The sequence below is a fragment of the Sminthopsis crassicaudata genome, chromosome 2 (assembly GCF_048593235.1).
Source record: "Sminthopsis crassicaudata isolate SCR6 chromosome 2, ASM4859323v1, whole genome shotgun sequence".
NCBI lineage: Eukaryota > Metazoa > Chordata > Mammalia > Dasyuromorphia > Dasyuridae > Sminthopsis > Sminthopsis crassicaudata.
The window spans coordinates 229,238,747-229,251,049 of record NC_133618.1 but is presented as its reverse complement, the minus strand read 5'-3'; the positions used below and the strand labels follow the sequence as shown (position 1 = coordinate 229,251,049).

Genomic DNA, 12,303 nt, shown 5'->3' with positions numbered 1-12,303 from the left:
GGGAAGAGATATATGAACTTGTATAAAGTGAAGCAAGCAGAAACAGGCATCACAATAATGTAAAGGAAAATAATAATGAAAGACTTCAAAGAACTATTGATTAATGCAGTGGCCAACCCTAATTTCCAAGGACTGATGGGAAAGCATGCCTTCTGCCTCTTGGTGAAGACACTCCAAGGGCAAAATAAGTGCTGTTTCCAGGCTCTATCAATGTATTGGTTTTGTTTGTTGCACAAAGGTTCTAGGGTGAGGGAGGAAGAGTTATTGAAAAGTGATAATATTTTTAAAAGTATGAATAAAGCATTTAAAAGAGAAATTTGATAGAGAAGCCTGCTGTGTCACAAGGACATCTATCTGGGAATATGATAAGAGGAAACACATCATGTTTGGTATTTACTTATGTGGGTTTATACTATTTTACACACTTGATTTTCCTCCCTACTCCCCTCCATCCTGCTACCTCTCTGCCAAACACAAGGATGGTGACCATTTAGGCTTGTCTTTACATTCTCAACACCTAGCCCAGTACTAGGCACAGAGTAGACCATAGATAAATAAATGCTTGCTGAATTGACCTGAATTGGTTAGAGTTGGAAGAAATGTGATGACTGTCTTTTAAGTATATGCAAGGCTAAATAGCCACATTGGATGTGATGAGGAGATTCCAAGTCAACACACAATGATTCAACTATATTTTCAGATAGGTCTCATTCAACTCTTAAGATCTGGTGATCACAATGACCCAATTGGGTTGAAATTTACTTTTGCCCAATTCTATGTGGAGAAAAAAGGAACTAGCTCATTGAACAAATTAATACTGTAAACAAGACTGCAGGGGTGATGTTTTAACCTACTTGGGAGAACTTTTAGTAGCACCTATTTGTACAGAAGCACTTAATGTGCTCATTTAAATGATCATTTAAATAGCCATTAAAGGAAATCAGCCAAGACTTTACCATGGCTAAAATCAATCTGTCATTGATCTTGTTGGGGAGAAGAAGGGGGCTGAGTACTTGGAAAGATTAACACTAAACTTAGAAACAAAATTAGAATTTATACTTTCCATAATTCAGATTAGCCTTCTCCCAATGAATCCCAATTAGAAAGACTTAACTACACTATTATAAATAATATTCAATAAAAGACTCTAGCTAATGTTCACTGTAAATTCAAAACACCCATTTGGGGCCCATGAAGGTGCCTTGGAATTCAGCTTCTTTTAGCTTTCTCTAACTAGGTCAACTACAACATCTACAGCATGGGGCAGGGGATTGTGCTGGGTATGGGTGGATAAATTGACTAAGTGGATAAGGAGACATTCCAGAATCCTAGAACATCATTGTTAGAAGGGCCCCCTCTGCCTTCTAGTCCAACCCATATCCCTCCCTAAAGGAATGACATCTACAACACACCCAACAACTGACCATCTAGCCTTTGCCTGAAGACCTCCAAGGAGGATTATTCCACTGCATCCAAAGGAAACCCATTCCAGATTTGAACGATTCCATTCATTAAGACAGTTTCCATTATACCAAGATTAAATCTGCCTCTTTCTAACTTCCGATTCTTAAATTCTGTTCTCAGAAAACAAAATCTAACCCCTCTTCTGGGAATTCAAGTAAACCACTTGTGCCACAGATCTTCTTTTAACGTGCTCATTTCAAAGCCTCTGCTGTTCTAGTTGCCCTCCTTTGGACAATTTCCAGCTTATCAATACCCTTGCTAAAATATGTACCCAGAACTGATCACAACACTCCAGACAAGGTCTGACTAAAACCACCTTCTTCCTGGAACCTGTGCCTCTCTTAGCATAGCACAAGTTCATATCAAGGTTGTGTGTGTGTGTTTTAGCTTCCATATCACACCATTAACTCCTACCAAGATTGCAGTCCACTAAAAACACAAGCTGCTGCCTAACCATCCCATCTCCTCCAATTCGTGCTAGTGAAGTTGATTTTTTGAGCCCAAGAGTAAGACTTCACATTTAAGCCTATTAAACTTCAACATCTTAGATTCAGTCCAATGTTGTAGATGGTAAGAACAAGGAAGGGCTCAAATCAAAAGCCCAGGAAATAATTCCTACTTCTCCTAACCCTGGCTCTTCTTTGGATTTCCAAACCTTTTTTTCACATCCGTGGGAAGGGGAAAAAAAACAATAGGTACTTATTAAGCATCTTCTATGTGCTTTACAAGTAATATTTCATTTGATCCTAGAGTTCACTGAGTCATCAGTGAGACAGCCTCAGGGCAAGTAGCAGTGGTGATTATAGGTCATCTTAAAAGTTCTATGCATCCATTTCCCTCTTTTAGCTTCCAAAACAACTGAATGAGGGTAGAACAAGGCCACGTTTCTACATGGCCTGTGTACCTTGTTCCCCAGCTTACCTTTCCCCACCTTTTCCCAATCTGATTGGGAGGGTAAAACCCCACTAGCCCTCCATAAGATTTCTATCATTTACACCTTGGCAGAAAGACCTTTTGGTCAGAAACCGATTTAGGCATCTTGAGCCAAGTGTTTATAGATTTATGACAGGGAGCTGGTTTGCTCATGGGCAAACTTTTTTCTTTTTGCAATTGTACAGCATACTCCAGGAGCTGACAGGCAGTAGCCAATCAGAACCCTCCCCAGAACGCATGAGGCTCCTGAAGATGACTCTATAAGGCCCTGCTGGGATGCAGTGATGAAAATCATGGATTTTTTAAAAAGATCCTTCCCTGGACTCTTAGTCCATCACACTGGAATGAAAAAAACCCTCAGGTCTTATATAGGATGCTGATGAAGATGTCATAGTATGACCATAAGGCAGGGGGGTTCTGTCTGATGGCATCATCAGGGTTAACATTTTATATAGCAGTGATGGGTTCCAATTTTTTTTCAAAACATGGGACAAAGTATAAATATTATTTCCTTTTTATAGATGAGGAAACTGAGACCTGGGGAGAATAATACAGTTAAGATTACACTAAGAAATAAAATCAGAGTCAGGATGCAAATTCAGGTCTTAGGATTCCAGAGCTGGAGCCCCTTTTCTTGTACAACATTGATGGATGAAAGAGCTTCTGTTCCATATATAGGCAGAGTTTCAATAAAATTTGATACTATGGATGCTTTGACACAGATTAATGAAGTAAAGAGTGTTATTGGTTACTCGTTTCCACTCAATTCATTTCAATTCACTTCAAAAAAGCATTTATTAAGCTCCTACTATGTGCAAGACACTATTCTAGGCACCAGTAATGCAAAGACAAAAGTCCCTGTCCTCCAGAAGCTTATATTCTATTGTAACATGATCATAATACTAATACTTCACACTTACATAGCCCTTTAAGGTTTATGTAATACTTAATCTCATTTGATCCTCACAACAACTCTCTGTGGTAGGTGCCATTTACTCCCCATTTCACAGATAAAGAAATTGAAGCTTAGGGAAGTTAGGTGGCTCATTCAGAGTCACATGGACAGCTACCAACAATTGTCTCAGATGATCAGCTCACACAATCTGAGGGTGGAAATAGAACCTGACTCTGAAGAAAGGAAAGATCTCTTCTAGTGGATTATGCCCAAAAGGAGCCTTGAAAGAAGCCAAGGGTCCTAAGAACCACATAGAGGAAAAAGAGGGAAAGGAGGGGCCATGTTCTAGGAAGGGGGGAAAGGCAAGAGTTAAGGTATAATGACCAGGTCAAGGAAGAGCAAATAGACCAACACTTTAAGTCAGAAACAGAAAAAGGAAAAGGTCTCCCTATGGTTGTTGGGAGCCAAGGACCTCCAATAAAATCGGATACCCCGGAACACCAGCATGAAACCAGAGATTTTGAACGTCTACCACTCTATACTTACAAGGCCTTTCTAAAGTCTTTAATGGGTATAGAGCATCATGCTAAGCACTGGGGAAGATTCAAAATGTATATATGATACCATTCCTGCCTTCATGTAGCTTGCACTCCGAGAGATTAGACACTAAAAGTATAGTAACAATTCATGCAAAAGAACAAGGTGGTATGCCCAAGTCAGATAATAGCAATCAGGCTAATGAGGACTAACATTACTTTTTCTACTAGTAATCTGCAAAACAAAGCTCTATGGAGTTGTGAGCATTGCAATCCACCATGATGATCAAAGGGGGTTTCCGGAAGACAGTGACATTCAATTTGGACTTTAATGGAAAGGAAGGGGTTCAAACAGTAAAAAGGAAAACCAATGCAGACAAAGGCACAAGGAAACTGGGAGATTACATGATTCGGCCACAGGAGCATCCGATGGGTTGAGAACAGCAGAGATACAAATCACTGCAATGAAGAAGGGGAGGACAAAAGCAGCTTATGACTACTGGGGCTTGATCAGAAAGGTCATGGAAGCACCTGAATTTCCATAGAAAATGAGTAAAATACACACACACACACACACACACACACACATACACTCTCTCTCACACACACATATTCGTATATATAATATAGCTGTATAGATGCATTTTTTTTTCTGTAACGGAATGGAAAAGCATTTATTAAGCACTTACCATGTGCCAAGTATGGGGTAAGCTCAGTTATCAAAGAGAGTTCCTGCCCTTAGGGAGCTCACACTCTACATGAGGAGATAACACACACAAAATAATTCAGCCGCAGGGCAGATGGCAAAGCCCAGGGATTCAGTGGGAGGGCAGATGGCAATGCCATCTAAGAAAAAAAAAAAGAAAGCACAGGACTAACTCCAAAAGGCTATCACCCCCTCTCCTACCCCAAAACTTCTACATTCACTTGAGCATTTATTTGGGTGCTGAATTTTAGACAACTCTCTAGTCATCTGTCAACAAGATGCCAACTTTCATTATCTTTGGAATTTTCACATTTGAGCTCTCTATATTCTCTTTATAAGTGAAATCACAGATCCATTCCCTATTCCTATCCCCTTTATTTGGGGCATAACAAGTTTTTACATTATATATATATATATATATATATATATAAATGTATATATCCATTCACATATATATATATATATATAAGCATTCTAAATAATAGAATAATAGGTAGCATTTATATAGCACTTTAAGGTTTGCAAAGTACTTTACAAATTATCTTCTTTTATCCTCACAACAATTCTGGGAGGCCAAGGCACATTAATTATCTCCATTTTATAGATAAGAAAACAGACAGGTTAAATGAATAATAGCTCAGGATCTCGCAGGTAGCAAGTTTCTGAGCTGGGATTTGAACTCAGGTCTTCCTGACTCAAGGTCTAGTGCTCCTTCTACCCACGATGTCACCTAGCCACTTAACATGGACCTGACCCAGACTGTGGCAGGCTATGCCAATGGCAGGTCTACCAAGATGGAAAAGCACACGGTCTAGGGAGCAGCCCTTGTCATCTGAGCTGCCTCCCTAGGGTGATCACGGAAGCTTTATCACCAGATGAGTTGCAAGGAGGTAGTTTTGAGCCCTGGCAGACTTCCCTTGAAGACCATCTACCATGCTGCAGAGAGATTCTGATTAGTAATGGAGGAGAAAGTTCTTGTGCTGACAAAATAATTTTATGAAATATTATTTAAAATGGCAAAGGTTGAGTCACACCAGATAGCCAGACATGGAAGGGCTGAGATCTGCTTTAGAGAAGGATAAGTCATAAAAGCGGCAGAGTTCTAGAATGATATTTGCCCATTTTTTAAACTAAGTGGAAAAGAAGAAAGAAAACAAGATGGGAGGGAAATAGGAGAAATGAGGGGCTGAGGTAGGGGATTATTCCAGCGCCTTCTTCCCTCTCTAGTCAAGACATTAATCCAATTCTATTTCTAATCCCTCTCATTGGACCTTCAGAGGAAATCACTAAGGAAGAAAATGTGTTTTGTTTTTTAGGGCCCTACAAAGCTGGAAGAGATTTTAAGAGATTACCTAGTCTCACACCTTCATTTTGACAGTCCAGGAGTAACTTGCCTCCACACCTAGGTAATTGGCAAAACCAGTAATCAGACTCAGGTCTTCAGTTGCCAAAGCTAATGCGCTTCTATCATTAGACCATGCTTCTATCATTATGTCTTCTTGATTTATGAGGATTTGGCTTAGTCCCTTTTTCTCAGGTAGCTTGAGGGTCTGAATTATTAGGACATCATGGGATGTTATTTTTCATATTTATACGATCATTTCTTTATTTCTAGAAGACTTGTCTTAATAGCACAAAAAAGGGCACAAAACAGTGAGTATGAGGTCTAAGAACCGCAGCCCCCTTCTCACATTCTGTCCTTCATTCTGACGACTGTCATACTCTCCCCAGCCCTGGAAAATTTGGGTTGCCACTAATTACTCAATATCTACACAAAAATGTTACTTCGCCTCTGTAAAGTGATTTCTCACTGACATGGGGACACTACAAGAGGCCATTTGGATAAAGAGGGCTCATGTCAAAGTGCCCAGGCCCAGGTGGGGTCCCTGTGTGAGCTTGGTGGATTAACAGCCATGAGGAGGAACCAGAGTAGCTTAAGAAGTGCTTCAAGCTTTCCCCAGCACGTTGGACACATTCTATAATAGGATTTTCACATTGTGAGACTGTGAGGTGGGTGTAACAGGCAGTATGATAAGCATTTTACCAGCAAGGAAACTAGGGCTGAGGCTCCGAATCAACTTGTCCTGATCATATTAGAAAATGACTATTAAAGAGTCAGAACTGGGAGTTGAATGCATGTTTCACTTGATTCCAAGTCCAGTGCTCTTTTGACTACACTGGCTTTTTTTATATACACTTACAGTTTACAAAGCATGTTCACATATATTATCTCCTTTGATTCCTACAAGCAGCCTCTGAGCAAGGTCTTTTTGCCTACATTGATTTTACAGTTGAGAGAAGTGAGACTCAGAGAAGTCACTACCTGTCCCTCCATCGAAGACAAATGACAGAGGGGAGAATCAAAGCCAGGGTCTCCGATGCAGAGGCCACGGCAGTGGCCTCCCACATCTCCAATATGCTGATGGATTTCTGATTTCATTCATGGGGTTCCTTCCTCCCACGTTTCCTTCTGGGGTGATCTTCTCCCTGTCATCCCACCAGTCTTCCCAACAGAAGATCCTCCTAACTTCTTGAAGGTTTTCCTCTTCAACTCCCAACATTCCACAGGTATCAATGGGGCGTATAGGCTGGCCGCCCGTTACCCCTCATTCTTGCTGCCTGGCCAAGTAGACATCTCTTTGACATTTTGCTTGCTACTGCTGCTCCTGCACAGTCCTTTGTTGGTAATGTGCTACAGCCCACAGACATTCTACCCCTCCCCCGCCATTCTTCCATCCCCATCTTGGTGCTCTGAAATTTTAAATGTTTTAGAGACTATGGCATTCCAAACATCCACAATCATTGACAGAAGAATAATGAGATTAAAGAGATGAACTCTGTTCCAGGGAAAAGACTGGAACCCTTAAAAGAACCATTCAAATTTTCCAAAGAAAATCCATGTCTTTCAAATTTTCCAAAGAAAGTCCATGTCTTTCAAATTTTCCAATGAAAGTCCATGTCTTTCAAATTTTCCAAAGAAAGTTCATTTCTTTCAAATTTTCCAGTGGAAGTCCATGTCTTTCAAATTTTTCAAAAAAAGTCCATGTCATTCATTTCAATTTTTCCAGTGGAAGTCCATATCTTTCAAATTTTCCAATGAAAGTCCATGTCTTTCAAATTTTCCAAAGAAAGTCCATGTCTTCTTTTCAATTCCATACTTCTGGATGAGTTGTTTACCCAATTGCATAGTATAGTCTGGACAACAGGCATTCTTCATCCATTTGGTTTGTCCCATGTGGATAACTAACCAACCATTGATTATGGATCACATTTATGAGGCTCAATGCAATCCATAAATAAGAGAATCTATTGGATTCTCCATGTATTGGGAATCACATTTCCATTTGGACTTTGCACAGCACACTCTCTATAACAGTGGAAAACACCTATGGTGAGCATTTATCTCTATTTTATGCCTTACTTGATATCAGAGGACTATGGAAGAAAGCTATCTCTGTTGTAGCATCTTTCAAGGAATCTTGTACTATTTTTAACATGGGTATGGGAGACATTAGTTGGAGAAGAGCCTTGAGGTAGTATTTTGAACTACTGAATCAAATACATTCTTATAGTCAACAATTGAAAACATAAGTGGAATCTTGTATTTTCTATACCTTTTAATTCTTTACATATGACTATAAAAGGTGTGATCTGCTAGAGAAAAATACTTGCAAAAACTTCTGCCTGTTACTTTCTCTCTCTTCATCAAGGAAATCTTCAATATGTAAATAAATCATTGCCAGAGAATAAATTATCCATAGGAAGCAGGTATATGAATGGATAGCTATTGATATTTTCTTAATTGCCTTTTAAAGTAAATAATAACATCCTTATATTTTTTCCAGATGTTTTATAGTCTCTCCTTTTTTCAGTTATCTTGAGAATTGATCCTTCAATGCCCTCAAAATTATACTGCCTCTAGTATGGATCTCATTTATGACTATTTGGTGATAGGTCTGCTGCTCTTCCAGCCTTTTTCTTTTTTAAGATCATGAGGCAATGTGGTGATGATGCTGGATTTGCAGTGCTGGGTTCAAATTTTAACTCAGATGCTTACTACCTGTGTGATCTTGGACAAGTCATTTAACTTGTGTCCCAGCTCCTTATCCGAGAGCTCGATAAGCAAAGTGAGAGGGCTTAGATTGAATGGCTCCTAACCTCTCTTCCAGCTCTAAACCTAGGATCTCTTGATCATTTCTAACTCTTCATACAGTACACCAGGAAGTATGAAGGCAAAGTCCAAATGTGATATCATTTGTGGAGAATAACGATCATCATAATTCACATTTATATTAAAGCCCCTTAAGGCTTGCATAGTTCTTGACATACATTATCACATTTGCTCCTTGCAAAATACCTGTGAGAGGTCCTATTATTATACAAGAGAACACCAATGCTAAGAGGAGTTAAGTAACTTCATAAAGGTCATACATGCTATTAAGTATCTAAGGCACAACTGGGAATCTAGAGCTTACTCTTTCAAGTCTAGCTTTAGCTATGATGCCATAGACATCTTTACAAATGTAGTTCATTTTTCATCTCTTTGTTTTCCTCCTTTCAGTTTCACACTTGAATGCTCCTAGGATCATCTGGCTTTATCATCATACTTGTGATAAACTTGCTAGGTTTTTTTTTTTTTTTCCTTCACAGCTCTTTGATGTCTTCTCAGGCAAAACCACTCATAGTAGTCATTCTTCTTCTATTAGATTTTGAAAATGACATTGGCCTTGGCAAGATTAAGTATTAATTCTTTACTTGGGGTGTTTTCTAGGCTCCTTTGGTCATTGTAGCAATTGATCTAATTCTTCAGGTAAACGTAACAGGCAATGTCACTATCTGTTCTTTTATCCAATTCACACTTAAGGGTATCAAGAGTTTGTCTACCTTCTCATTTTTATTATTCCAATTTTCTATGGATATTCTTTTCTCTAAAAAGTGGATGGTCTATCTATATGCTTCTGGTCAGCTAACTGGGAAACTTCTACTACACTTGTAAACCACATGTTTTCTGTTTGTTAGAAAATAATAATGAGCTTCATTATTTATGATGTTACTTGGTTGCCACCCTGTCCAGATACCTCTCAAACCTCTTCTTGAAAAAATATTAGAAATACATAGGCATGAAAATTTTATAGGGTCTACAAGTCTTTAGTTGCCTGTATTTTTTAATCCTGATGACATTTTCCCAGCATTTATATGTCCATATTTCTTTATCAGGGACTTAGTATATATTGATTTAATTTGGAAGACGATCAAAGTTCTACTTAGAATTTGTTACCTATTCATTCTCTACAACAGATGTTGGAATTATTTTCATGGTCCTCTTTCTACAAATATTCATCAAAAGCACTGAATACAAAATAACCAACTTTCCCATGATGTTTCTTGTTGGTTTGGGAAGCACAAAAAAGGCAATCCTTTATTTTTCTCTAATTCATCCTTTCATTTAGCTACAATGTCCTTTTGTTTCCAGTTTCATTTTTTTAGTGAGAACATTACTGTGAATATGATTTAGTTTCCTTGATAGACAGGGCGGTGTAGTAAGTAGATAGAAGGCTGGTCTTGGACATGGGAAGACTTTTGTTCAAATCCTCCACCCCACACATATTGGCTGTACAACCATGGACAGGTCAAATCACTTAACTTCTCAGGGCCCCCAGGCAACACTATAAGACTATCAAATTACAGATTGGTTCTCTTATCTTCATTGATGGAAGAAGTTTCCATACCAACAATTCCTCATGTCTTTGGAATCTAAATGGGGAAAAAAAATGCTTATAGAATGTCAACACATTTTATAAGCAACAGATCACACTTTACAAGTGGACTTTTTTAAAAAGTGTGATTCTTAGAGCCCTTTGTCATTCTATCATTTTGCAAATATCACTGCAGAAGCATCAGAGAATGATTCGTCACTGAGGGCCATTTTGTATTTTTCTTTATTCCTACATTGCAGCTCACTGATGATAATTAGCCTCTGGATCCTTAGCCTTGGAAAGCAGTTCAGTCTATCACTAGCATTGTTCTTGAAGGTTTTATAGTCTCCTAGAGCCTATCAGAGTTGAAGTTCCATGATTTTGCCATTGAGAGCCACTTCCACACTTTAATCTGGCATCTGAAGAAGATTATGTGGAATAGAGTGATAAGACCAAGCAAAAAAGAGGCCAATCACCCAAATCAGGGAGGGTAGAAGTTGAAAGTGAGTATCTCTAGCTCAGCATATAGTTAGTTAGTTGTCATACTCTTAAGGCTGTGTATCACACAGGTTTGATCGTGTCAGAGATCATAAGCATAAATTAGGAATTGATCCCGACATATTGTGGCTTATCAGCCCTGGAGGGGGCAGAAAGCACTATTTAAAGATGATGAAAAATTAATGGATCACTACAAAGGCTAAATGACTCCCCAACAGAGAATCCCCATAATGATCATGGAAATCTGTCTTCTAGTCTCTTCTCATATCTAAAGTAGGTCTGAACTCCTATTACACAAAACCATTAATCTGATCATGGTGTAGTAGAAGAACCACTGGAGACCTAAAGACCAGTCCCAGGACTGCCAGCTAATGTACTGTGTGACCCCAATAAGTCCCTTCATCTTTCTGGGTATCAGTTTCCTCATCTGTAAAATGCAGGGTTTAACAATATGATCTCTAAGGACCCATTCATTTCTCACATGATAGCAAACATCTATATCACTAGTTTATGGGATTGGGGTTAGGAGTAAAAGGTTCTTACTTTAAGGGCTTCGGTCATTATTGGGGGAAAAAATCTCTACCCATTTTCCTTTTCTTGCAAAAACAAAAACAAAAAAAGACAAAATTCTAATACACCTGTGCTTTATACAGAATCCTATCAATCAAGTCTCAGGGAGTCTCAGTTTCAAGTTCAAAGGCTTAAACTCAGGTAGCCTACCAGAACCTCAAGGCCCAACATCATATTCTCCTTATCCTATGACCAAATTGGGGGGGAGGGAGGATATGCACTTCAATTAAGCAGGAAATGTGTTCTTCCAATAGGAACAAGCTAGCATCCTTGTTAGTGGTGGAACCAACTACCCCTTGAAGTTGCTGACAACCAAAAGCGCCTCTGACTGAATCATGAGTACAAGGAGATGCCCCACATCCAGGAGATTACTCAGGACAGAGAATAGGTGTTGATTAAATATTAGCTGAAATGTAATGTTTCCTGAGCAATCTCAGAATTCCACTCAGTAAAGGTACTCTGCTGTGCCAGACAACTTGATCCTCCCAGAATAGCAGAGAAAACAGAAAAACAAATCAAGCTAAAGGTTAATATCTTCTGAAGACCCTCCTCTCCACCCCAAATCAGGGACCAGTGCCTACAGCTCAAGGTTAGGCCATGGCCTTCTCCAGCACCAGCCAGTCCTTGCATTGAATGGATTTGCTGGTGCTGTTTGCATAAATTGGGTCAATGTAACAATCCTAAGTGCCCTAGTCCAGAGGTACAGAGCTTCATTCTAGTTGAAAGTAGAATCTCACCATCATCTGGAGCTGGGGGAAAGTCAAGTTGTCAAAGGGAAGAGGGTCCCCATTGTTTCAGATCTGTCTTTGAGCTCCCTCTCCATGTCAAAGACTATGAATTTGATTCCTCAGTAACTCTGAGGTATGAACTACATGAGTAACCTGATAGTGTTATTCTTATATAAAGTGCAAATGCAGATTAATGAGGCTCAATTCAACATTTATTAGGCACCTATTATATGCCAAGCACTATGCTAGATGCTAGGTGGGGATACAAAGACAAAAA

General features: G+C 39.1%; 1 protein-coding gene across 15 annotated transcripts in view; it reads right to left on the bottom strand.

Annotated features, from left to right (window-relative positions):
* CAMK2B (calcium/calmodulin dependent protein kinase II beta) overlaps positions 1 to 12,303 on the bottom strand; it is a 281,883-nt gene that overhangs the window by 123,103 nt on the left and 146,477 nt on the right. The window lies entirely within an intron of this gene.